Source organism: Motacilla alba, chromosome 26 (assembly GCF_015832195.1).
Source record: "Motacilla alba alba isolate MOTALB_02 chromosome 26, Motacilla_alba_V1.0_pri, whole genome shotgun sequence".
Lineage (NCBI taxonomy): Eukaryota > Metazoa > Chordata > Aves > Passeriformes > Motacillidae > Motacilla > Motacilla alba.
Window position 1 is genome coordinate 1965947 of NC_052041.1, and position 23286 is coordinate 1989232.

The following is a 23286-nucleotide window of genomic DNA, read 5'->3' on the forward strand; positions in this document are numbered from 1 at the left end:
GAACCTGGGAGCAGATTTATCCCATTGGTGCGCCACGGGCAGGACTCCCATGGAGGGAGGGAGGCCCCTGGCATTGAGGGATTCCCCCCTGGCAGCAACACCTGTTTTAAGATCAACATTTACATTTTAGGACCAAATGACACCCAAGTGTCCAGGAGCTCTTACCTGCCCGGGTGTGGGTCCCATCAAGGCATGCCAAGGCCTCAATGGGGGCTGCGTGGCTTTGGGATCTGGCCTTGACCTCTTCCCTGTGCAATGCTTTAGGGCCATGAGGCCAAAACTTTGGGGTCTGGTTGGCTTGAGACCTGTCTGCGTCTCAACGAGGCCCTGGGAGCTTTTCCGGGGATTTCCAGGAGACGCTGAGCCCCCCACACTGTGGGGAACAGAAAAGGGGACCCCGCATTGAGCTCCAAGCCCCCCACACCGTGGGGAACAGAAAAGGGGACCCCGCATTGAGCTCCAAGCCCCCCACACCATGGGGAACAGAAAAGGGGACCCCGCATTGAGCTCCAAGCCCCCCACACCATGGGGAACAGAAAAGGGGACCCCGCATTGAGCTCCAAGCCCCCCACACCGTGGGGAACAGAAAAGGGGACCCCGCATTGAGCTCCAAGCCCCCCACACCGTGGGGAACAGAAAAGGGGACCCTGCATTGAGCTCCAAGCCCCCCACACCATGGGGAACAGAAAAGGGGACCCCGCATTGAGCTCCAAGCCCCCCACACCGTGGGGAACAGAAAAGGGGCCCTACATTGAGCACTGAGCACCCCACACTGCGGGGAAAAGGAAAAGGGGCCCAGCATCCAGCTCTGAGCCCCAAGCAGAGCTGGGGAAGAGGTGGCAAAAACCCCAAGGATGCAGAAAGTTCCCTTCCCTTTAGCCAAGATCCAGCTCATTCCCTGAGCTCCAAGAATGAGCTGTAGGAAATTGTTTGACGGAACAAGAGGACGCAGTCTCGAGCTGCGCCAAGGGAGATCCAGGCTGGGATTAAGGAGGAAGTTTTTCACAGAAAGAGTGGGCAAACACTGGAATCATCTGCCCAGGGAGGTGGTGGAGTCACCATCCCTGGATGTGTTTAAAAAAAGCCTGGATGTGGCACTGGGTGCCATGATCTGGTTGAGGTGTTAGAACATGGGTTGGACTCGATGATCTTAAAGGTCTCTTCCAACCTAGAAATTCTGTGATTCTGTGTTTCTGTGAGATTTTGGCTGCTCTGGTGGCTCCTTCCAAGCCAATGGTGTGGTGTCCTGGTCAGCTTTATCCCAGGAATATGTAGGATGTGTTAAACCCCTCTTTTCCTGGGGGAAGAGGACAGGAGGAAGGTACAGGCCGAGGCTGCAGCGTGGCCAGGAGCTTGCAGACCAGCATGGATGGGCCTCCCCCACCTCTCCTTGCCACGCTGAGCTGACCCACACCTTGGTGCTCAGCATCACATCCAATCCCACAGAAAGCAGGGACAGCAGGTGCTGTGGGAAAGATCCATGCCTTGGCCACTCGGCTTTAACCCAGCTCAGGAGGAAGCCCCAAAGTCCAAGCTCGTCCTTCAAGCACCAGGCAGGGCTGTGCAGGCCCAGCACCCTCAGAGGTGGCTCTGCCCTGGGTATTTCCCAGAGGTTCCTGTTGCACTGCGGCCATGGGAATCTCATTAATTACTGGTTCTGCTGAATGGTGGTAACGAAGGCCCAGGACACATCAAGAATCATGTTCGCATGGCAAAGTGGCACAGGAAGAGCCCCAGAGGGTGATGCTCCACAGAAAGGCCTGAAGTTGTTACAAGGACGTCAGGAGACTTGATACAAAGGGCTGGCTTATGAATAGCTAATGGGGGAATAAATTATGCACCCACTCGGCTGGATTGGGTTTCTCCCTCCTCACTGCACCCTGACATCCTCATCACCTCCCTGCTCTCTGCTTTCTGTCCCACCTGGTGCTTTCTTCCCCTTATTTTTGTACTTGGCAGGATTTTTAATATGTTTACCCATCACCAAAAGCTTCAAAGCCGAGTCCAGCCTGGCCCAGGCTGATGCCAGAGCAGGACCGGGCACCACCCTGATCCCTCTCTGGGGAAGGTTGGACGCTTCTGCCATCCCATCAGAGCTTCTCCCGCTCCCAGAGACCCCTTGATGCCCTGGAAACCTGAAAGAGAAGCTGCAGGCAGCAAAACAAAAGCTTCCCAGCGTGGCTTTCTGCAGGACGTGCCGTGCCCTGCCTGCCATCTGCCCGCGCTGCCCGTGGCGGGGGCGGCCGAGCCCCGGCAGCTCCGGCGGCTCCCGGCAGGAGAGGGAGGGCAAAGCTGGCACGGGCCATGGAGGGGGACAAAAGCGGGGCGTCTCCGTGTGTGGGGGCGACTCCGGGCTCCCAACACCCCCAAAGTCCAGCGCGGGAGAAGGGAAAGCTGAGGTTAACTCCTGAAAGGTTTGGAGTGTCCCCGTTCCCTGCGCGGCACGGATGCGCCCCGGCAGTGCATCTCCAGCCGGATAACGCAGCAGCTGCTGCCGGGCTGGGACTGCCGCCCGCTCCTATTTCAGCTGGGACAGCAATTCCCCTCTCGCCTTGCCGAGCCCTGGGCTGCGGGCAGCGCTCCGGGATCCGCCCGCCGCTGCGCCGGCGCGATCCTTCCCGGCGGATGCCCCAAAGCCCGGCCGGGAGCGCACCCGCGGCCTGCCAGAGGGAGCCCAGGGCTGTGCGAGTGTGTGTTGGTTAAATCGCCCGCATCCCACCCTCCCTGAGCCCCGGGGCCGGCTCCCGGCAGCCAGGAGCGCGGAATGCTCACGCGGGGAACTCCCCGCTCCTGCTGGAGTCGGCGATTTCGGACAGGTCTGGGCACAGCCACGTCCCCAAAGCACCGGGGAGCTGAAGAGCATCACCAGGAGCAGCATGCCAGCCCCTGGCCCAGCTCTTCAAGCGGAGGACTATTGCCGCGTCTGGGGTCACCATTTATTACCGCGGGTCTTCTGGGCAGTCAGGACTTGGTGAAGGGAAGGAGAGATCTTGACTCCATTTCAGAAGGCTGGTTTATTATATTATGATATATATTACATTAAAAAAGACCACACTATAACTGTACTACAAAGAACAGAGAGAAAAGAATCATCAGAAGGCCAGACAGGAATAGAAAGGAATGAATAACAAAGTTCTGTGACTCCCAGAGAGTCCGAGAGCTGCTGCCTCCTGGATTGGCCACCAAGTAGAAACATCCCACACTGAGCAATGGAGGAAGCACCTGCTGCATCCCACACCAGCAGATAACAAATTGTTTACACTTGGAGCTGAGGCCTTCTCAGCTTCTCAGGAGAAGAAAATCCTAGCAAAGGGATTTTCATAAAATATCACAACCACAGAGGACGATGGTCCCTGTGCCCCGAGGCCCTTTTCCCCAGCACTCCCCCTTCTCTAATCCCCCATTATCACTTTCTCTGCCCGCTCTGATTTCACGGGCCGGGCTATGCTATCCCTCGTGCCTGGGTGGAGTTGGGCAATCTGATCGCCACCCCCGCATCAGACTGTCTGCAAACACCGTCACCGATCCCCGGACCCCGCTCCGACCCCGCTGCAGCTCCAGCTCCCGGCACTCAGTGTCCGACTCGCTGCGGCTCCAGCTCCGGCCAGGCTCCTTTTCCATGCCTGTCACCTTCTGGGCGGGTTTGGATAACCCCAGCCCGCGTCACAGCAGCTCCTGGTCACCAAAATCGGGCTATTCTGTATAGGTAATAGGAAACTCCCAGCGCTTCTCGTGTCTGCTCCCTCCCCGGGACGGGGGTGACACCACAGCTCCAGCCCTAATTTAATCCCCACGACATTCTCCTCCTCGCTGGGGGAGGTGCTGCTTGTCCATTTTTTATCAGCCCAAGGATGCGGAAGCACAGAATAATTTGGGTTGGGAGGGACCCTAAAGTGCATCTCCAGTCCCCTGCCATGACAGGGACACCTCCCACTGTCCCAGGGTGCTCCAAGCCCTGTCCAGGCTGGGCTGGGGCACTGCCAGGGATCCAGGGGCAGCCGCAGCTGCTCTGGGCTGGAGCCGAGGGGAGGGAAATGGTTTCTTTTCAGATAATCAAGGTATCAAAAAGTCGCAGATGGAAAACAGAACACTGGAGCAAGTTGGTGATTAAATGCTTTCCCTTCGGCGCCCCTGAAAGTCAGGGAAAGATGGAGGAGCCAGGAGGAAAATGGGAAATTGGGATCTCTGCTGCATCCTTCCTTCCCCCTGCACTGCTGGGGTCAGGCAGGAGGAAGGTGAGGAAGAGGCTCTGGGGCCCTCGCTGGAACCAGCATCACAGGAGGGGAAAATTCCCTGAGCCAGCATCCACCCCGAGGGGATATTCCTGCTCTGTGGAGCCACAAGGCCAAGAACGGCATCACCTCATCATCACAAAACCCCGTCTAAAGTGGGATTATAGGTGGGGAAACTGAGGCACAAGAGGGCTGAGCTGCCAAACACCCCCTCCCACGAGGCAAGGGAGGAGCAGCTTTGCTCCCTTTGCTCCTCTTCCCATCCACAGCCTGGGGGAGCAGCTCTGCCTGCTCAGGGTTCTCCAGCTGAGTCTCCAGATCAGGTCCCTGCAGCAGCTGCAGCCTGGTAACATCCCGAAGTGTTTGCTGGTGCCTCCAAAGCAGCAGCTTCTGTCTGCTCTCTGCTTACTGGGTCTTGTTGGCCACGGGTGACTCTGAAAAAATGACCAAGAAAATTAAAGTCACTGTCAGTAATCTTAAATTCACCTTGCAGGGGAATTTGTGCCACTCCTGGAGAAGATTTAGTGGACCGTAAACTAAAAAAAAAAAAAATAAATAAAAAAAATCACAAAATAGTTGGTACAGGGAATGAAATCCAACAGTGCCGCTGTCTGGGGGAGGGAAGCACAGCAGCTCCATCCAGGAGGGCTTGCACAGCACACCACGGTTCCAGTTGAGATGGAGACGATACAAAACAACACTCCATTTTCAGAAGGCTTCAAACCTGTTTTTATTCCAGCATGCATCCTTTTTATACATTCTCACAAAACTCCTGAGGTTACTCATTGGTCATGAGAGACAAACAAAGCGCTCACTGGAACGGGCAGTTGCAGCTTTCTCCTATTTGTCCTTCTTTGTTTCTTGGTTTCTATGTCAACGACCTTGCTAGAAAATTCTTTCAGGGGTAAACAGGGATCCTCTTCTCAAACTTCTCTCTGGCTCGCAGGAGTGGCTGTAGAACCTCTTGCACACACCACAGCAATGGTTTCATCTCAGCAGCACTGGGGACAGCCCAAGGTGCACCCCCTGCTCCCCAGGACCCGCGGCAGCCCCAAGCCCAGGGCGCTGCTGCTGAGGGAGTGGGGCCTCCCCACCCCACCCCCGGCAGGGACAGAACACGGAAAATTCACCCAAAAAAGGCTCAGCGATCTCGGCTGTGATATAACAGCTCCGCCAGAAGAGGACAGTGGTGCCTGTGTTTTATTTAGGGCTGCACCACGAGGGGTTGAAAGGCTCCATTCCCTCTTCGCTGCTCAAATCCCCCTCTCCAGCTCACAGCCGGGCTCTGAGGGGGTCCTGGCTGTTCCCAGTGACAAAACCCCTCCAGGTGTGGGTGCAGAGGGGCTCGAGGGGACATCAGCCGCAGCAGGGCTTGGCTCTGGCTGCTGGGAGGGAGCAGGGAGGTATTGCAACACAGATTGAACCCGAGGATGTAGAGAATGCAGCGTTTTGGGGAAAATCTTTGCCTCGGATAAATTAGGAGTTACCGGGCTGATGGGAAAAGTGAGGAGGGAGCTGCTTCAGCTGTGCCATCTCTGTCTAGAGAAGAGACAAATAATGTGACAGAAATGTCCCTCTTGTGGGCAGAGACAAAAGAGAACGGAAACACCTACCTATCAATGTGAGTCTCAATATGACACTTACATGCATGTTATGTAGATAAATACCATATAACTGCACAGGAACAGGTAGTCAAGCTGTTCCCTGCATCTCAGCAGATTTTCCTAACCCCGAAATTAACCCCAAAGAGGAGAGCTGCCCCTGGCAGAGGGGCTGGCACAGGCTGCAGGGGGAATTTCTTGCCTGGAGTTTAAAAAATGAGGATTAAAGTGAAAGCAGAGCTGGAAACCTGCCAGGCCCCGGCCATGCAGCGGGGTGCTGCTGCTGCTGCTCCTGCTCTGGGGAGGAAGGCAAGGGTGGAAACACAGGGAGAGACCCTTCTGCTGCCAAAACCCACCACATTTAGGGATCTGGGATCAAAATGTCCCAGGGATTTGGCAGCAGCTCTCAGGTGCTGCAGTAAGGCACTGATTCACAGCTCTTTCATATACTGAGCCTCAAATCTAAATTTGTTCCTCCAAAAGTCATTCACTCTGGGATGGAAAGCCAGAATTGTCCCATGCTGGGGTTTTCTGGAGCAGGGACAGAGGGGGCTCTTGGTGACAGACACCAATGTTTGGGTGCTGCAGGAACTGGAAAGGCCCCGTTTCCCCCTCCATTGCCCCAAACCCTCACTCTTCTGCTGCTCCAGAGCTCAGAGGGACTCGCTGGAGCTCCCTCCTGTGATGGAGGCCAGATGCGAAGGGCAAAGATCCAGCTCAGGAAGGGTCTCAGTGGAGACGAGGCTTTCCAGCCTTCTCCCAAAATGCTGCTTTCTTTCCCCAAGCGCCGCTCTTGCGAGGCAAAAGCCGAGAGAAGTCCCGGAGCCGGGCACATCCTCGTGACGAGCTGTCACTTCCCGCTCCGTCAGCCCGGCCTGGGCACGCTCCGATGGCACCAGTGATGGGAAGAGTCCTGACAGAGGGAGCCCCTCCGCCCTCCTTCAGCCCTCCCCTCCTTTTCCATCCCCCGAGTGATGTTTAAAACCTGCCCTTTCCAACAGCTGCTCCTGGCAGTGAAGGGGGGACGAGGATCCTCTGTAAAATTTGCCCTCTTTGGGGGAAAAAAGAAAAACCCACTCACTCAGCCCCTTTGCATGGTCCCTTGGGCTGGACAGGTGACACTTTGCATGGTCCCTTGGGCTGGACAGGTGACACTGTAACGTGGGTAAATCCCCAGGAGCTCTTGGCACTGAGAGATCCATCATCCCAGCGGCCTTTCCACCCCACAGCCTTCCTGGGGTAAAATGCTTTAAAATAAGCATCTGAAAAAAAGAAAAATTTAAGTATTTTTCCTAACTGCAGCTGGCTCCTGAGGAGCTGGTTTCTCCCTGCTGTCCCCCAACCTTCCCTTCCAGCCCCCCACCCCTCCTCTGCTCCCTCCAGCTCCGCAGGCAGCACCACCCCCAACTCCACGCGGATGCCCTGAAACGAGACAGTGAAATTCACTGGGGTACAACAAACCAGCCCACGGGAGCCCACCTCTCCTCATCCCTTCCATTAACAATCCTCCTTCCCCCTCCTGGCACCCCGCAGGGGAGGACGACGAGACAGGAGCTGCCAGAGAGCTGTCACAACATCCCCGGCACCGCTGCCTGAGACGCGCATCCCGCACTCACATCCCGCCTTTGTTCCTGCTAAGCCTGAGCTCCTCCCTCTCAGCCCGGCCTGGCCTCGCTCACCTGCTCCGCCCCAAGGCCAGCGCACTCCTGGCTGTCCCGGTTAGCCCAAGGGATGCTCCCGAACTGGTTTCCCTTTTGCCGAAGGTCCTTTCCCAGCCTCAGGCAGGTGGAGCCGCTCACCGGATTATCGCCTCGTTCCTCAGGTGCCCAACCAGCCCAGGGCTGTGGAAGGCTCCAGATTCCCTGATAATGCAAATGAGCAGCTTCTCCTGCTGGTCGGGTGAAAATCTAGGAATTGGATAGAAAATAGGAAGGAAAGGGTGGTGAGGCTGGACCCCCAGTTTGACCCCAGAGATCCAGGGCTGCAGCCTCCTCCCTTCCCATTCCCCATTCCCCATTCCCCATTCCCCATTCCCCATTCCTCATTCCCCATTCCCCATTCCCCATTCCCCATTCCTCATTCCCCATTCCCCATTCCCCATTCCCCATTCTATTCCCCATTCCCCATTCCCCATTCCATTCCCCATTCTATTCCCCATTCCCCATTCTATTCCCCATTCCCCATTCCCCATTCCCCATTCCATTCCCCATTCTATTCCCCATTCCCCATTCTATTCCCCATTCCCCATTCCCCATTCTATTCCCCATTCCCCATTCCCCATTCTATTCCCCATTCCCCATTCCCCATTCCCCATTCCATTCCCCATTCCCCATTCCCCGTTCCTGAAATGGTGAAATCATGACATTCATGTGCAAGATAACGCGGCTCTCTGCACCTCCCCTGGCTCAGCGCCCATCTCACCCGTGACACGTTCCCGAGGTCCTGTCACCATGCTCCCCAGCGTTTCAAAACCCAGAGCATGAAGCACTTTTCCGAATGCCATGGGGGTTTATTTTCCCACTGGAGCTCGGATACAGTTGGACCATCCATGGAGATGCTGGATCATCCATGGAGATATTGAATGATCCACGGAGATATTGGACCATCCATGGAGATGCTGGATCATCCATGGAGATGCTGGATCATCCGTGGAGATGTTGGACCATCCATGGAGATGTTGGATCATCCATGGAGATGCTGGACCATCCATGGAGATGTTGGATCATCTGTGGAGATCTTGGACCATCCATGGAGATATTAGATCATCCACTGAGATATTGGATGATCCATGGAGAAGTTGGATCATCCATGGAGATGCTGGACCATCTACGGAGATGCTGGATCATCCATGGAGATGTTGGATCATCCGTGGAGATGCTGGACCATCCATGGAGATGTTGGACCATCCATGGAGATGCTGGATCATCCGTGGAGATGCTGGACCATCTACGGAGATGCTGGATCATCCATGGAGATGTTGGATCATCCGTGGAGATGCTGGATCATCTACGGAGATGCTGGATCATCCATGGAGATGTTGGACCATCTATGGAGAGCTGGATCATCTATGGAGATGCTGGATCATCCATGGAGATGTTGGACCATCTATGGAGAGCTGGATCATCCATGGAGATGCTGGACCCTCTCTGGGGGTCGGCCCATCATCTCTGCCCCACAGATCCCAAGCGAATCCCTGCAGGACCAGGCAGGGTTTCACAGCTCAGGCCCCAAGGCCCACGTTCCCAAAGATGTGCCATGGAAAAGGTCTGGAGGTAACATCCCATCCCTGTTCTCCTCCATGGCAGCTCCAGGCTCGTTCCTGGGGGCTCTGGGGGCTCTGTTTGCACCCATAACCCAGCAGGGTGTGCTGCACCCCCTGGAGAGCTGACCCTGGCGACCCTCCAGAAGCAATTCCCAAGTGGGAAATAGCTCCCCGAGGAATAATCCTGCTGGGATTAGGCAGAAACATTCCTTTTTTCCCTCATTTTCATCCTGTTCCACACCACCCCAACGTCAGTCCATGCCCTTTTCAGCCCTGCAGCCTGCCAGCATCGCTCCAGCTCCAGGGAGCTTCTTGGGAAAGACTCTTGAGCAGAATATTACAACTATTCCCCAGTAAATGCCCGCTGGGACAAAGGGCTGAAATTTGGGAAGTCAGAGGTTGGCTTGGGGGGGCCACAGGGGGAGATCCCCTTGGAATCCCACATCAAACCTGGGCTGATGGTGCCTCTGCTTTGGAGACAGGGACAGCTCTTGGCTTGGCTTCCCCTGTCCTCACTGGAATGAAAAGACAAAATAAGAAATCCTCTATTTTTCTTTTTTTTATTATTTTTCTTTTTCTTTCTTTTTTCTTTTTTTCCATCCAGCAATGACTAATTCTCCTCCAGGAGCAAGGAAACCATCACGGGTCTTTCCCAGGGAAGGGACAGCCAGCTCTTCGTTGCGAGGCTGGGCAAACCCTCAGAGCAACCTTTGGAATTTCTCTCCTCTTCCAGCGAGCTTCTGGAGCCTCATTTCTCCATCTGCCCAGTCGGAAGGATCCCTCTCTCCCACCCCACCGGCAGCCCTCGCCTGGATATCTCCCTGGGATTCACTGTAGAATCATTCCCTTTTTTTATTACTATTATTCCTGGAGCTGAATGGCTCTAGGGAAGGTGGAATGAGCCCCCTCGAGCACAAACAGGAAATTCTTAGGAAATTCAGCTTTTCCCATCTGCAAAAATCCAGGGAGTCTTTCATTTTCAGGCCGATGGTGCTCCCCAGAGAGTCCCCAGAATTTGGGATGTAGGCATCCAAATGCTCCCTCCCCTAGCCTTCCTTTTCCTCCGTGGGGGATCCACAAGGAAACTCCCTCCCAGGAAAAGCTAAAAAATCCCGTGGTTTATTAAAAATTAGGATTAAAAATGACTTATTTTTTTAAAAGTTAATTTATTACTTAATTGAAAAATTATTTTTTGATTTATTTAAATTAGTATTAAAATCCTAATCTTTACAAACCTAAAAATTTAAAAAAATAAAATTAATTCCAAATAAAACTGATAATAAAAAGAAAGGTAAACTTAATCCCCCAAAACTTTGGAAGGTGTCTGCTCCGGACACAGGGAAACTGAGGCACGGGGGGTTCATTCTCCCTGGGCGGGCGGGAGCAGAGTCGAGGGCTCCGATGGCCACGGACCCAGCCGGGCTCCAGGGGGGAGTTCGGGGGGAGTTTTTAGGGTGAATAACGGGAAAGTGGCTCGGGTCCCACTCCGAGCCGCGTCACGAACGCTGCTGGCTGCCCGCTCCCCGTGCTGCTGCGGGATGGTTTGCAGCCCCCGCGGGCAAGCAAGAACTTAAAAATTCCAACATTTTAATTTTTTTTTTTTTAATTTTAAACCCCCCCAACATTTTTTTAAAGAACAACCTTTATTTTTTTTATTTTAAACCCCGATTTTTTTTTCATTTTAAACCCCGATTTAAAAAAAAAATTAAATTTTAAACTCAGAAATATTAATTTTTAATTTTTTAAAATTTTTAAACTCCAAAATTTTAATTTATAACTTTTAAAATTTTTGAACCCCGAATTTAAAAAAAAAATTAATACTTTAAACCCCGGAATTTTAATTTTACTTTTTTTTAATTTTAAACCCCGATTTTTAATTTTTTTTTTAAATTTTAAAGAGCAACCTTTAAAATTTCCATTTCAAACCCTGAAATTTTATTTTAATTTTTTTAACTTTAAACTCCGAAGTTTTAATTTTATTTTTTTTAAGAGCAACCTTTACAATTTCAATTTCAAACCCTAAAATTTTTTTTTTTTTTTAAATTTTAAACTCCGAAGTTTTAATTTTTTAATTTTTTTTTTTTTTTTTTCAAGAGCAACCTTTAAAATTTCCATTTTAATTTTGCTCTCGCCGGGGCTGGCGGAGGAAACAGAGCCGCAAACCCAAGAGCAGAGGGAACACGCAACAGCGTGGGAGGAGGAGAAGGCTGGGTGCCGGACGGGGATGGAGGGGGAGGCACGGGGATGCCCTGCGGGTTCTCCGCTCCGCAGTGCCGCAGCCGGCGCCCCCACAATCCCCCCGGGAATCTCTGGGGTGCCCAGGGACGCTCCCGGGTCCTGCCGTGCTGCCGGGACCGGTCCCAAACTGGGCTCTGTGGGACGGCACCATTTGAGGGCAGGGAGAGGAGACTCGGGATCGTGGGTTTTCTTCTCCAGCGTGTGTCACCCGCACTCCTCCTCTCCCCTGACTCCGGTTTGTGTCACCTGCTCTTCTCGGGGTCCCAAATGGTGCCAGAATCCATCTGCGGGCTGGCGGGGCACGCTGCCAGGCGCAGAGGGCGCGCAGGGGTGCTCCGTCCCTTTCGCAGCCGGGACCTGGAGCACTCGTTTCTGCCTCCAGGGTGACATCGAAGCCCCTGGGGGCCCAGGAAAAGTGTCTCGCAGGATGCTGAGCGCTGCTTTCTGGAGCTTCCTCGGGGCGAGCGGCTCGGGAGTGAGCGGAGCAGGCGGCACCACCCCAGCCCCCCCTGCCCCAGAGCCGCCGCGCAGGTGAGCCCCGAGCCCGCGGAGCCGGGCACGCCCAGAGCCCGGCAGCCCGGTAGATACCAGCCCTTCGGGATACCAGCCCTTCGGGATACCAGCCCTTGGGATACCAGCCCTTCGGGATACCAGCCCTTGGGATACCAGCCCTTCGGGATACCAGCCCTTGGGATACCAGCCCTTCGGGATAGCAGCCCTTCGGGATACCAGCCCTTCGGGATAGCAGCCCTTCGGGATAGCAGCCCTTCGGGATACCAGCCCTTGGGATACCAGCCCTTCGGGATACCAGCCCTTCGGGATACCAGCCCTTCGCGAGTCCCCTCCTTGCCCATGGCCGCACGGGCGAGGGACGAGCCCGGAGCCGGGGCTGCCCCCGTGCCACCGCCGGACGCCTCTGAGGCGCTCCGAACGCCAGCGCGGCCCCAGCGCCTCCGCCCCGGCTCCATCCCGGCCGCCCAGGCACGGAGGGAGGGAAAAACCCCTCTGGCACCGGCGCCAGGTCCATCTCACCCTGGCTGTGCCCACCCGGCCTCCCCTCGCCCCCGCGGACCCTCCCGCATTGCCCAGCACGGCCCGTCCCTCGGCGGAGGAACCCTCCCTGCAGAACACGACAGCCCCTGCCAAGATAAAAGCGAAGCTGTGAATAATTCATGCTTCAATCTTTTTTACCACCGTCTGCTGTAAATATTTAAATAGCTCCAAGATGTCTAGAGCTGAACTTGGGGAGGATGAACCTGAGCAGAGCCTGGGGCTCGGGGAGCAGCACCGGGGAGGGGGATGAGCTGGGGATGGAGCACTGGGAGGGTGGCAGATGCTGTGGGGATATTTTTTTTTGGCTCTGTGTGTGCACTGGGGAAGGGACAAGAAGAGCTCCATGGGGAAAAACTGATTTATATCTCCATAAGGAGCAAACCTCCAAGCCTTTCTGGCCTTCCAAATAAAAAAAAAATAATTTAAAAGGGAAAAGGCAGCATAGAAAGGAACGTATTCCCACAGTAGGATACAGGAGTATCCAAAGGACATGGTTCAACTCTCCTCCCCTCTCCTCTGCTGCCTTCCCCTGGCTCAAAACCTCAGTGGAATTTCACTCGAATTTGTGATTGCCAAAAAAATGGTCAGCAAATTCCTCTGGTCTGCAGCTCCCTGCACTCTGCTCTCCACCTGGAAAACAAGGAAACAACATCTGACATTAAAACCAAGACACGTGATCCTGGGCCAGCTCCCAGCTCCCAGCACAGCACCCAGCCTGGACACGAGTTATTTACCTCATCCCAGTGGACTGGGAACATCCAGGAGCTCACTGCAGGAATCAGGAGCCCCTCCAGGGACAAGCCCCGTCCCAGCAGTGGGTTTGTGTTGGTTTTGTTCACAGTGTGGAGAACAGCACAGCCCTGGGCAGCTGCTGAGTGCCTGCATCTTCGCCTGCTTCAGCATCACTTCAGCGTCCCCACAACCCTTCCCAAATGACTTGGGTTGGAAATGGGGGTGGGCATTCCATTCCCATCTCCCAGAGCTGGGGCAGCTCTCTGCTGTTCCTTGGGCAGGTTTCTTTATCTCTCCCACAGCCAATCCTCCCTCCAGGAGATCTCTGCTGTCCATGGCCACTGAGTGTCCCTGCAGGGCTGATCAAATTCCACCATCCCATGGGGAGATGCTGCGCCCAGGGCAGGAGCCAAGCATTCCTACCTGGATCCAATCTGAGCCTGGAACAGCACAGCAGCCTTTGCCCCCTGCATTCCCAGAGGAGCAGCTTTCTCCTGCCCTGCATTGCCAGAGGGAGAGCAGGCCCATCTGCAGCAGCCCTGGAGCTGCAGAGGAAAACTCCAGCCTTGTGCAGGATCCCTGCTCCAGCAGAACCACAGCTGGGCCTGCAGGAGGGCTGAGCCACCATGGAATGGCACTGCTGCCACCAGCCTGACCCACAGGGGGTCAGCTCCTGCTCTGACTCTGGCAGTGGTTTGTTTGTACTGTTGCATTTGTATTTTTAATTTTTCTAGTAAAGAACTGTTATTCCTATTCCCATATCTTTGCCTGAGAGCGTTTTAATTTCAAAATTATAATAATTCAGAGGGAGGGGGTTTCCATTTTCCATTTTCCATTTCAAGGAAGGCTCCTGCCCTCCTTAGCAGACACCTGTCTGTTCAAACCAAGACACCAAATAACTGCTGGAGCAATTATTGCCACAGTGGCTGCAGAGATGGGGACTCCTGGTCCCAAGCTGATGTGTCCCTCAGTCACCTTGTCCCCCCACCTCCACATCTCCCCAGGGCTCTGCTTTGAGTCCCCTCTGGGGACGTGCTCAGCTGCTGGAGCTCTGGGCCTTTTCCTCCTGGGGATTTCAGTGGGTTTCACCAGGACCAGAGGTTTTGAAGAGCAGTTTTAAATGTGCCACTTCACTCTTCCATGTCTCCCTGCACCAACACATGAAAATGTGTTCGTGGTGCTCTTGGTCCTCCTCCCCAGGAGACTCTGGCTGCAAATTCCTTCATCATCCTCCAGTGAAAGGTCAAAAAAAAAATCCTCCAGGAGGGGTTGTGCTCTTGCTCCACAGCCTGGTGAGGTGTCCCAGTCCCTGAGCTTCACCAGAGGAGCAGGGACCAGGCAGCACCAGCAAACCCTGCCTATGCCCCCCTGAGATCCATCACTGCAGAGGCTTTGGGGCATCCTTGGATAAAAACCAGGTCCAAGGAACCTCAGCAGAGGTATAATCCTAATAATAACCTTAATAACCTAATAATAATCCTTTCCTAAAGACAACTTCTGGAAACAAGGGGGAATGATTTTTCACTGGAAGACAGTAGGTTTAGATGGGATATTAGGAAGAAATCCTTCCCTGTGAGGGTGGGGGGCCCTGGCACAGGTGCCCAGAGCAGCTGGGGCTGCCCCTGGATCCTTGGCAGTGCCCAAGGCCAGGCTGGACAGAGCTTGGAGCAGCCTGGGGCAGGGGAAGGTGTCCCTGCCATGGCAGGGGTGGAATGGGATGAGTTTTAAGGTTCCTTCCAACCCAAACTACTCAGGGATTCCATGGAACAGCTTTCCCACCTCTGGGGGCTCTTTGGCTTCCTCCACTGGAATCAGAGTAAATGAAGGCTTTGGGACACCAAAGCAATTTGCAGTTTGAGTATTTGAATGACTGTTGCTCTTAAGCCAAGCTCTTAACTCAGTTTAACCTTTTAGAAGCCTTTTCTCAACCAACTTAACATCTGAAACTAAAGAGATTTTGTTTTCCCAATGGGATGCTTTGATAACTTCAAATCTTTTTTCCTCATCTCCATTCCCAAGCCAAGACATTAATCAAAACAATATGTTTCCCACAACAGCAACAGCAACAAAAGGCTTGGAGTCAATGAGTCATCATTTTTCTGTGAAGAAAAATAAACATTTTCCCAATTCCCTGCGCAGGGATGGCACAAATCTCTGCACCAGCCCCTGCAGCTGCAGCAGCTGTGGCAGGTCCCAGCCAGATGTGGAGGTTTCCTGGGTGGAGGTGCAGGTCCAGGTTGTCTGGGCAGGGTTTTGTCCTCCCTCTGAGGCTGGTGGCAACATCTCCAACCTTTGGGGCATGGTTGGCTTTGCCCTCTTGGCTTATTCCACTCACCACAGAGACTTTGCCGCCCGCCAGGGAGAAGGAGGGTGTGCAGATGGACTAAGCACCCAAGGGCTGGGCAGCTGGGGGTGCTTTCCCAGCTCTTGGCTGTCCTCCACCTCTGGAAATGAAGAGGGAGGCAAAAGTTGGTGCACTGGGGAGATTTGAGACCAGCCTGTGTGGATTGAGGCACCCCATGGGCACACCTGGGCCCAGAGATTGCATCAGGTGCTCCAGAGCCCACCGGCAGCTGAGATTCCCAGTCCATGGGCCCTTGGCTGCCGAGCAGACTCCAGCTGTCCCCAGAAGCCCGGGACGGATGGGCAGAGCCTGCTGGGCACAGGGACACGAGCTGTGGGCCTCTGTATCCCTGCGCAGAAGGTGGGGCAGGATGGAGCCCGAGGGGAGACCAGGTGGCTTCAGAAAAACAGAGAAAGACAGAGAAAAGGGGCAAAAAAAAGGAATCGGGGAGCTGAAAGCCTTGGCTGATCAATTGTCCACAGAAGGCCTCAGAGGGTTCGCTCTGTACTAAGTGGTTTATAGATTTCCTCTAAATAGGAAGATGCAGCACATGAACCATGGTGAGAGGTACAAGGCTGACGTAGGGGGACAGGGGACAGACTCTGGGGCTGCTGGCCCGGCCCTGTCCTCCTCCCCCCACAGCGAGCACACCTGGCAGGGGCTGATGGGGGGACACAGCCCAGCAAAGGCTCCTCCCCACCCACCCCAGGCTGCGACTCGCTGCAGGGGTGGGGTTTTCAAAGCCTCCCAGGACACTGAATCCTGTTTTATTTTGGAGCATTGTGCTAAAGGACCTTGCCCAGGACCTTCCACGGGGAAGAAAACAGTCAGAATATCCTTTCCTGCCTTTGTGTGCCCCCAACCCTGGCCAAGTTCCAACAGGGGGGACCCCAGGGCGAGCAGATCCATCCCACTGCCACCTCCTCATCCCACTCCAGGGAGGAATGGGATCCCATGGGTACGTGAGTGAGCAAGGCTGAAACCAGCCCCATGTCACAGCCACAGTAAGAGCAAAGGGCAAGGAGAGATTTCCCTGAACCTTAAACATTCCCACTGTGTCCCAAGGGGAATTGCACTCTGGCATCACCTCGGAGAGTTTGGAGAAGTTTCCATTTAAGCCAACAAATGGTCAGGAGTGAGAGGGCTGGAGGTGGAGGGAAGTGATTGATCAATCCCCTCGTCCTTTATTGAAGGAAAGAGCATGAGCAGAACCGCTGGAGCCACGTCTTGCAGGAGGCTTTGGGAGGAAAAATGGACAGCCAAGGCAATAGTCTTGAAGGAAAGTCCTATGTGGAGGGCTGGATCAATAGGAAGAAGGACCATATGAGACTCCTTGTCTCTCCCAAGGCCATTGAAAATCTGCCAGTCCTTCCCAATGCTTTTAAGACCTAAGCAGGAAGTCACTAAAAATGAATGGCTCTGCTCCAGGGTGGAAACATCACCAGGGCATGCTGAGAAGGAAATTCTTCACTCCTGAGACTTGGATTCACCCTGATTTCCCTGCGGATGTCTCACCAGATCCCTTGCAATGTCTTTTCCTCCTCTGTTGGATGCAGAAATCCTCTTGTAGACAGATCTGGGGGAGAGGACACACCCTGGCTTGGGAAGGTGTGGCCTTGAGGCAAATCCCATGGGCACTCAGGCAATATTCTGAGAGCAGGGAATGGGATACCCTGAGACAGGACACCCTGTGGCTTCTGCTGAGGAGCCTGCATGGAAATTTGTGCAAGGCACTCGCCTCCAGGGAGAGCCTGGGCTCTCCCATGGGACCCAGGGGGATGAGCCTCCCCACTCCCAGGGGACCCAGAGGAACAGCATCCCCACTCCCGGGGGATTTGAGCACCCACACTCCCAACATCACTCGCCTGCAGCAGAACTCCACCCTGGGTGAAGCCAGGCAAGCAGGGCCAGGATCTCCAGGCATTTTAAGGTCCATTAACTGGCAGCGTAAGGCCTGAGCCTCATCAGGCATAAAACTGGAGTAAATCCAGGGACATGTGCAGGGTTGGAACACCAGAGGGGTGCTGGGAACCAGAGGCTGTCTGAGCTGTGTGCTTGGAGATGAACAAGGTCAGTAGCCCAGAAGATGCAGCCCTGAGCTGTCCCAAAGCCCTGCTGACCCTCACACTGCCATGGGTGGGACCTTGGTGCTCCTCTGGGTTCCTCTTCAGCACCAGAAACGCTGCTCCGAGCAGGGATGACTCCAGGGTACGAGAAGATGACTCTGGGGTGGGGAAAGATGGGAACACGGAGCCCTTGACTCATCCCTTCATCTCTCACACACGGGGCATTCCCAGGAGAGCTCCTGCGGGCCTTGGAGCACCATCGTGGGCAGCAGACAGACAGCTCCACATCAGCACCCCAGCTCAGCTCAGCCAGGGAAGGCTGTTCATGCAGAACAGCAAAGCCTTAACAAGACCTGGGTTTGTGCATTCCTGGTGGAAGGACTCAGGGAAACAAGCTCAGGGGGTCCACGGATGTTGATGCAAGAGGTGCCACCCTGGAGAGCCACTCAAGGACTTTATTGTCCCCTAAACCTGGTGTCCCATGCCCACAGTGAGGCCTGTGGCCAGCGCCCACACCGAGCTCCAGCTGTTGCAGGGGAAGGTGAGAGAGGCTGGTCCCATGTCCCAGATGTTGGGTGAGGTGTTCAAGATGCATCCTGTGGAGCTCACAACCAGGCTGGAAGCTGGAAAGCATGAAGGGAATATGGATCACACTCCTGCTTTCCCCTTTGCAGCAGCTGCTCTCTGCCCCTGCCAGCCCTGCGTGCTGGGAGCTCTTTGCTCCAAACCTTGTGTTTCATCCCTGTGGGAGGACTGGGCAGGAGCGGGGGGAAGGAGCAGGGCTGGAAGCTGATTTTGCAGCTTCAGCTCCCTAAACCCGAGCAGTCTGGTCTGCTGGGCCACCTGCAGTGCTGCGCTGGTTGCCCATTCAGCTCGTCTGAAGAAACCCGTGGGTTTTGGGCTGTAAATCCCCCCGGCTAGTTTGGGATTTAAGCCCGCACGGATCCTACACGGACGAAGTAAAGGACGAGAAGCGCTCTTTCTCCGCGTGGTTCTGATGTCCTGTTTATTGGCTGGAAGGGGACATCTGCACCGTAGGGCTTCCAGGTGAATAAAGAGGAAGAGCCCCAAACCCAAGGGACATTTATACCCGCGGAATGGGAGCGGGGACGGAAGGCCACAGCCAAGGGGACACCAGTGAGGAGGGGCGAAGGGAGGGGCTACAGGGGACAGACCACCTTAGCGACAAACCATCCGAGGGAAAGGGGGAAACATTCATGTAACACAACCCCAGTGCAGCATCCAAATAACTCTCTAGTGCATCACAACACTCGTCCAGCCTCGGCAGGAGCTCTCCGGGGGAAGCAGCGGGCGTGGAGCCACGGCAGCAGACGGAGGGAGCCCAGGCGGCCGGGAAAGCACACCCGGCACGCCAAAGGCTCCAGAAAGGAGCATCCAGAGGAGTCTCCTCTCTTCTCTGTGGGCATGAAAGGCACTGGCTGAGAGTGTGGAGGGAAATGTCCTCACGGCTCCACTGTGAAAATGCGGATCCAGGCATGGAGCAGGTGGTGGGAAGCAGGGACAGCCTCAGAATGTCTGCTGGTCAGGATGACCCCGAGATGTGATAGAAAGTCTCTTTTCCCAGCCTGGCAGTCGAGGAAGGAGTCAGAACTCGTCGGCTGTAGTTTTCAAGGTTGTTTTTTTCTCTCTTATCTCTTACATTCTTTCTCTGGCCTGCCGAGGTCTGTCCAGCAGGCCAGTCTGAGGCACACTGCCTGCCCCCAGGCTAGTGTTGTCTTTATACTAAAAACAACAGAGACTATAGTTACAATTATTTTCCAATACCTATCACCTATGTTAGACAGTGAGTCTCTACTCTAAACCAATCCAGAAGTGCCAGCATCACCCAGAACATGGAGGTTATGAGAGAGAAAGAAGGACAGAGCACGCCCAAATTCCTCCATCTTGGAGCCCCAAACCCCAATTCTAAAACCCCAAAATTCTATTTTTCACCCTATGTCTACTACTATTATGCGACTTAAACTTTTGTGACTTGTAATTCTTCATACAAAGCTGGTAATTTGCTCCGTGGGTCAGAATCAAAGTCCCAGGGGCCTTCGGCTGCATGCCAGGGTCTCAGAGCCCCCTGCCAGGGGCTCAAGCCATCCTGAGCAGTCAGGGGAATGTCCTGGGTTCCGACATTACAGGCAGGGAAACTCCACGTCTCAGCTCTGCTCTGCCTGGACACCTATCAAAGCCACCCCACGCCACACAGTTAGGTCTTAATAAGGGTCTTCCAGGCACTGGTGCCCCGGAAATCTGAGCGGTGTCCCTTGCACCAGGAGTGGGCACCTATGGTCCATCTGGGCTTGTTTCCCTGACTCCTTCCACCACGGAAAAGCAGGTTCTTTTCAGGCTTTCCTCTTCTTACCCCGAGGCAAATGGCTAAATTAAGCCGGATGAATCATGCGGAGGAGTTTCTCTCTGCTGACCGTGACGGGGCTCCCAACACCGAGACCGATCGGAGAGTTCCTCCTGGGAATGCTTCCATAAGCATGGGACGTGCCCGGGGGAGCAGCCCGGTGGGCAGCCCGGCTCCAGGGCTCCTCCAGGGTGACCAATCCCCTCTCCCGGCACAGGGCCGGGCCCGGGGCTCTGCACAGGGCGGGCGGGTCACCTCTGCCGGGAGGGAGGCAGGGAGCGGGCTGAGGACAGGGATCGATAGGACACGCTCATCTTCCCGTGCATCAGCGGCCTCCCGGGGTCTGTTTCATACACTAAAACACATTCCCCCCATTCTCTATTTATGGCAAATGAGCGGCTAATCCTCGGGCCGGGGAGCTGCAGCGCTGCGCTGAGCTGGGGAGGGAGAGGATGAGGAGTTCCTGGGAGCCACATCTCACAGCAGAGCCAAATCCAGCCTTCCCCGAGCCCCTGCCAGGGGAGCCCACCTGAGCAAACCCTTTCCCACCAGCAGGGCACCCCACTGCCATCCCACTCATCCAAAGCATTGCCTCTGCTCTGGCCAAAGTGTCTTGGCTTCTCTTTCTGGAGCTGACAGGGATTGTTTTCTCCCTGAGACAATTCCCACCATGGCCACAGTGCCCCTATCCCACCAGGGAACCACTTGAGCCAAACCCATGGGGTCTCTTTCCCTCCAGCATCATCACCATGGCTGAACTGGGGAATGGAGGGGTCTCAAACCAGTGTTTACTGGGATTGAACGTGGGTGTTTTCACATCCCTGCATGCAGGAATGTGTCCTGCACGTGTCCCATGGATGTGGCCTGGTCTGGGGTGCCCCCCTCCAACCAAAGCAATTTCCCAGTCTTTCAGGAGCCACATGGTGAAGGCAGCCAAAAGCCTCAGGTAGGGGAGGCCAGGCCAAGGCTGAGCTCACTGCAAACCCCCCAGGAGAGCCCCCAAGGGGCAGTTCCAGCGCTGCCCCTCAAATCCAGGCTGCTTCCCCCGCAGGCTGGACATGGGCAGCCCCCAGGGTCACCCCGGGCTGGGCTCCTGTTCTTTCCCAAGCAGTGTTTCTCCCCAGCCAGGGCAGGAGCCCAGCTCTCCTCCAGCTCTCCTCCCTGCCCTCGGGGGGAATGCAAGGAAGGAGCTGCCGCTGCCCCGGGGTGTCTGGGAGCCAGGAGGGCAGCTCCTGTCACCTGCTGGCCCCCGGCCGGAGCGGGGAGGAACACGGGAGGAGAATTTGTGCCGCAGAGCTGTGCCAGGAGCGCTTGTGATGCCCTCTGTCTCCGTCCTTGGGCAGCACAAACCCCTCTGGGCTGGTGCACCGAGTGTCCTCCCCCAGGGACCTCGTGCCTCCTCCCACGGTGGGAAGGCTGCTGCTCCAGGGATAAGAAATGCTGGATTTTAGCATGTCTGCTGCATTCATGGCAGGTGGAATGGGAATGCTGGGGGTGGAGGGGAGGGGGATGCTCGTGAGGAGGGATGTTCCCCAGCTCTGCACTGGTTTGTCAGGAGCACGGCCCTGTTGGAGCACGGAGAGACTTCTGGAAGCTGAAGAATAACTGAAATGCCATTAGGAGCTGAGCAGAGGAGGACCTTGCCCTGCAACCAGTGAACTGCAGTAAGAGCTTCTGCATCAGACCATCGCCTGCCCTCCTCTGCTGAAATCACTGCAGACAGCCCAGACATCTGAGTCTCTTCTTTCCTAAAGCACTTTAGAGCTCCTAATGAAAAGCACTGTGTAAGAGCCACGCAACATCAGCATCAGAATAATAGTACTTACTCTCTGTGCCTGCTCCTTGCCAGCCTTACTGGATGCCACATCCTTTTTTTCAGTGTCTGTCTTCATGAAATTCTGCCCCGTTATACCAAATGTTCCATTGCTCTGGGGGTTTTTTCATCCTTAAGGGTTTCAGGGCATTACAGTAACCCAAAACCTTTAAAAACATTTGTGAGTAAAGTGCTGTGGGCTGCCTGGCTGGGAGATGTTATACAAGAGCAGAGCATCCTTCTTTCTCATTTGATGGAGGTCCTTCAGGGTTAAATTCTTCTGCCTTTTACAGAGTGGAAATAACCAGCATGTGAATGCTCAAGAGCATGGATCAGACTAGTCTGCAAGTGGAAGAAGTTGCAGCCATCTGTGCAGTTGCTGGAGGGAGGCCAACAGCCAAGGGGAGCCTCATCCCTGCATCCCTCTGAGGTGCCAGTCTCTCCATGGAGCACACTGAGCCCCAGGTGACCCCAGCGGACCAGACTGCTCGGGTTTAGGGAGCTGAAGCTGCAAAATCAACTTCCAGCCCTGCTCCTTCCCCCCGCTCCTGCCCAGTCCTCCCACAGGGATGAAACACAAGGTTTGGAGCAAAGAGCTCCCAGCACGCAGGGCTGGCAGGGGCAGAGAGCAGCTGCTGCACAAGGGGAAAGCAGGAGTCGTGATCCATATTCCCTTCATGCTTTCCAGCTTCCAGCCTGGTTGAGAGCTCCACAGGATGCATCTTGAACACCTCACCCAACATCTGGGACATGGGACCAGCCTCTCTCACCTTCCCCTGCAACAGCTGGAGCTCCGTGATGCTCCTTCCAGACGGGATCCTGCAGACCCCTCCTTGGGATGAGAGGCCTTGGATCCAGAACCAGCTGCCCAGAGAGCAGCAAACACCTTTGTTTGCTGGGACCTAATTCACTCGAGCCCTCCCCAGAGCACCCCCAGGGACTGGTGGCACCTCGCCGTGGCATCATGGAGTCCCAGAACGGTTTGGGGTGGAAGGGACCTGAAAGGTCACCTTCTTCCAGTCCACTGCCATGGCATCCCGGCTGTCCTGCTCAGGGAGGAGCTGGGAGGTTAGCTGATCCATCCAACTGATCCTTTGGTAAACTCGGACAATTCGGGGCTGTATCCTCTGTTGCCTCCTTCTACAACTCAGGAATTTATTATCCCCGCAGCCAAAGCTGGTAAGCTGCGAGATAAAAATGCTATTTCTGCCCAGGATTTCTGCTGCTGCCTCCAAGCATTTGCAGCCACTTTCTAGTTATTAAAGCTCAGCTATGAAGAACTGCGTTCCTTCAGCAGAGATTTGCCTTTAATTAGCCAAGGATAAAAGGACAGTGGAAGACAACCCCGCTCCTGAGCGGAAAAGGCTCCGCTCTCAAACGCTGCGCCCTTGGCGCTTCTGCCGAGGCAGGGAGCAGGTGCCTGGCACAAGAGATTTGTTCTGCTTCCCTTGCCCGCCTCAAACCTTCGCCTCTCGCTGGGTAAAACCACGTCCCTGGGGCCTGACCCTGCCCCGAGAGGTGCTGGGGGGGCAGGGAGGGCATGGCAGCTGGGGTGGGCCGTGCCGGGCTGGGCTCCCCGTGGA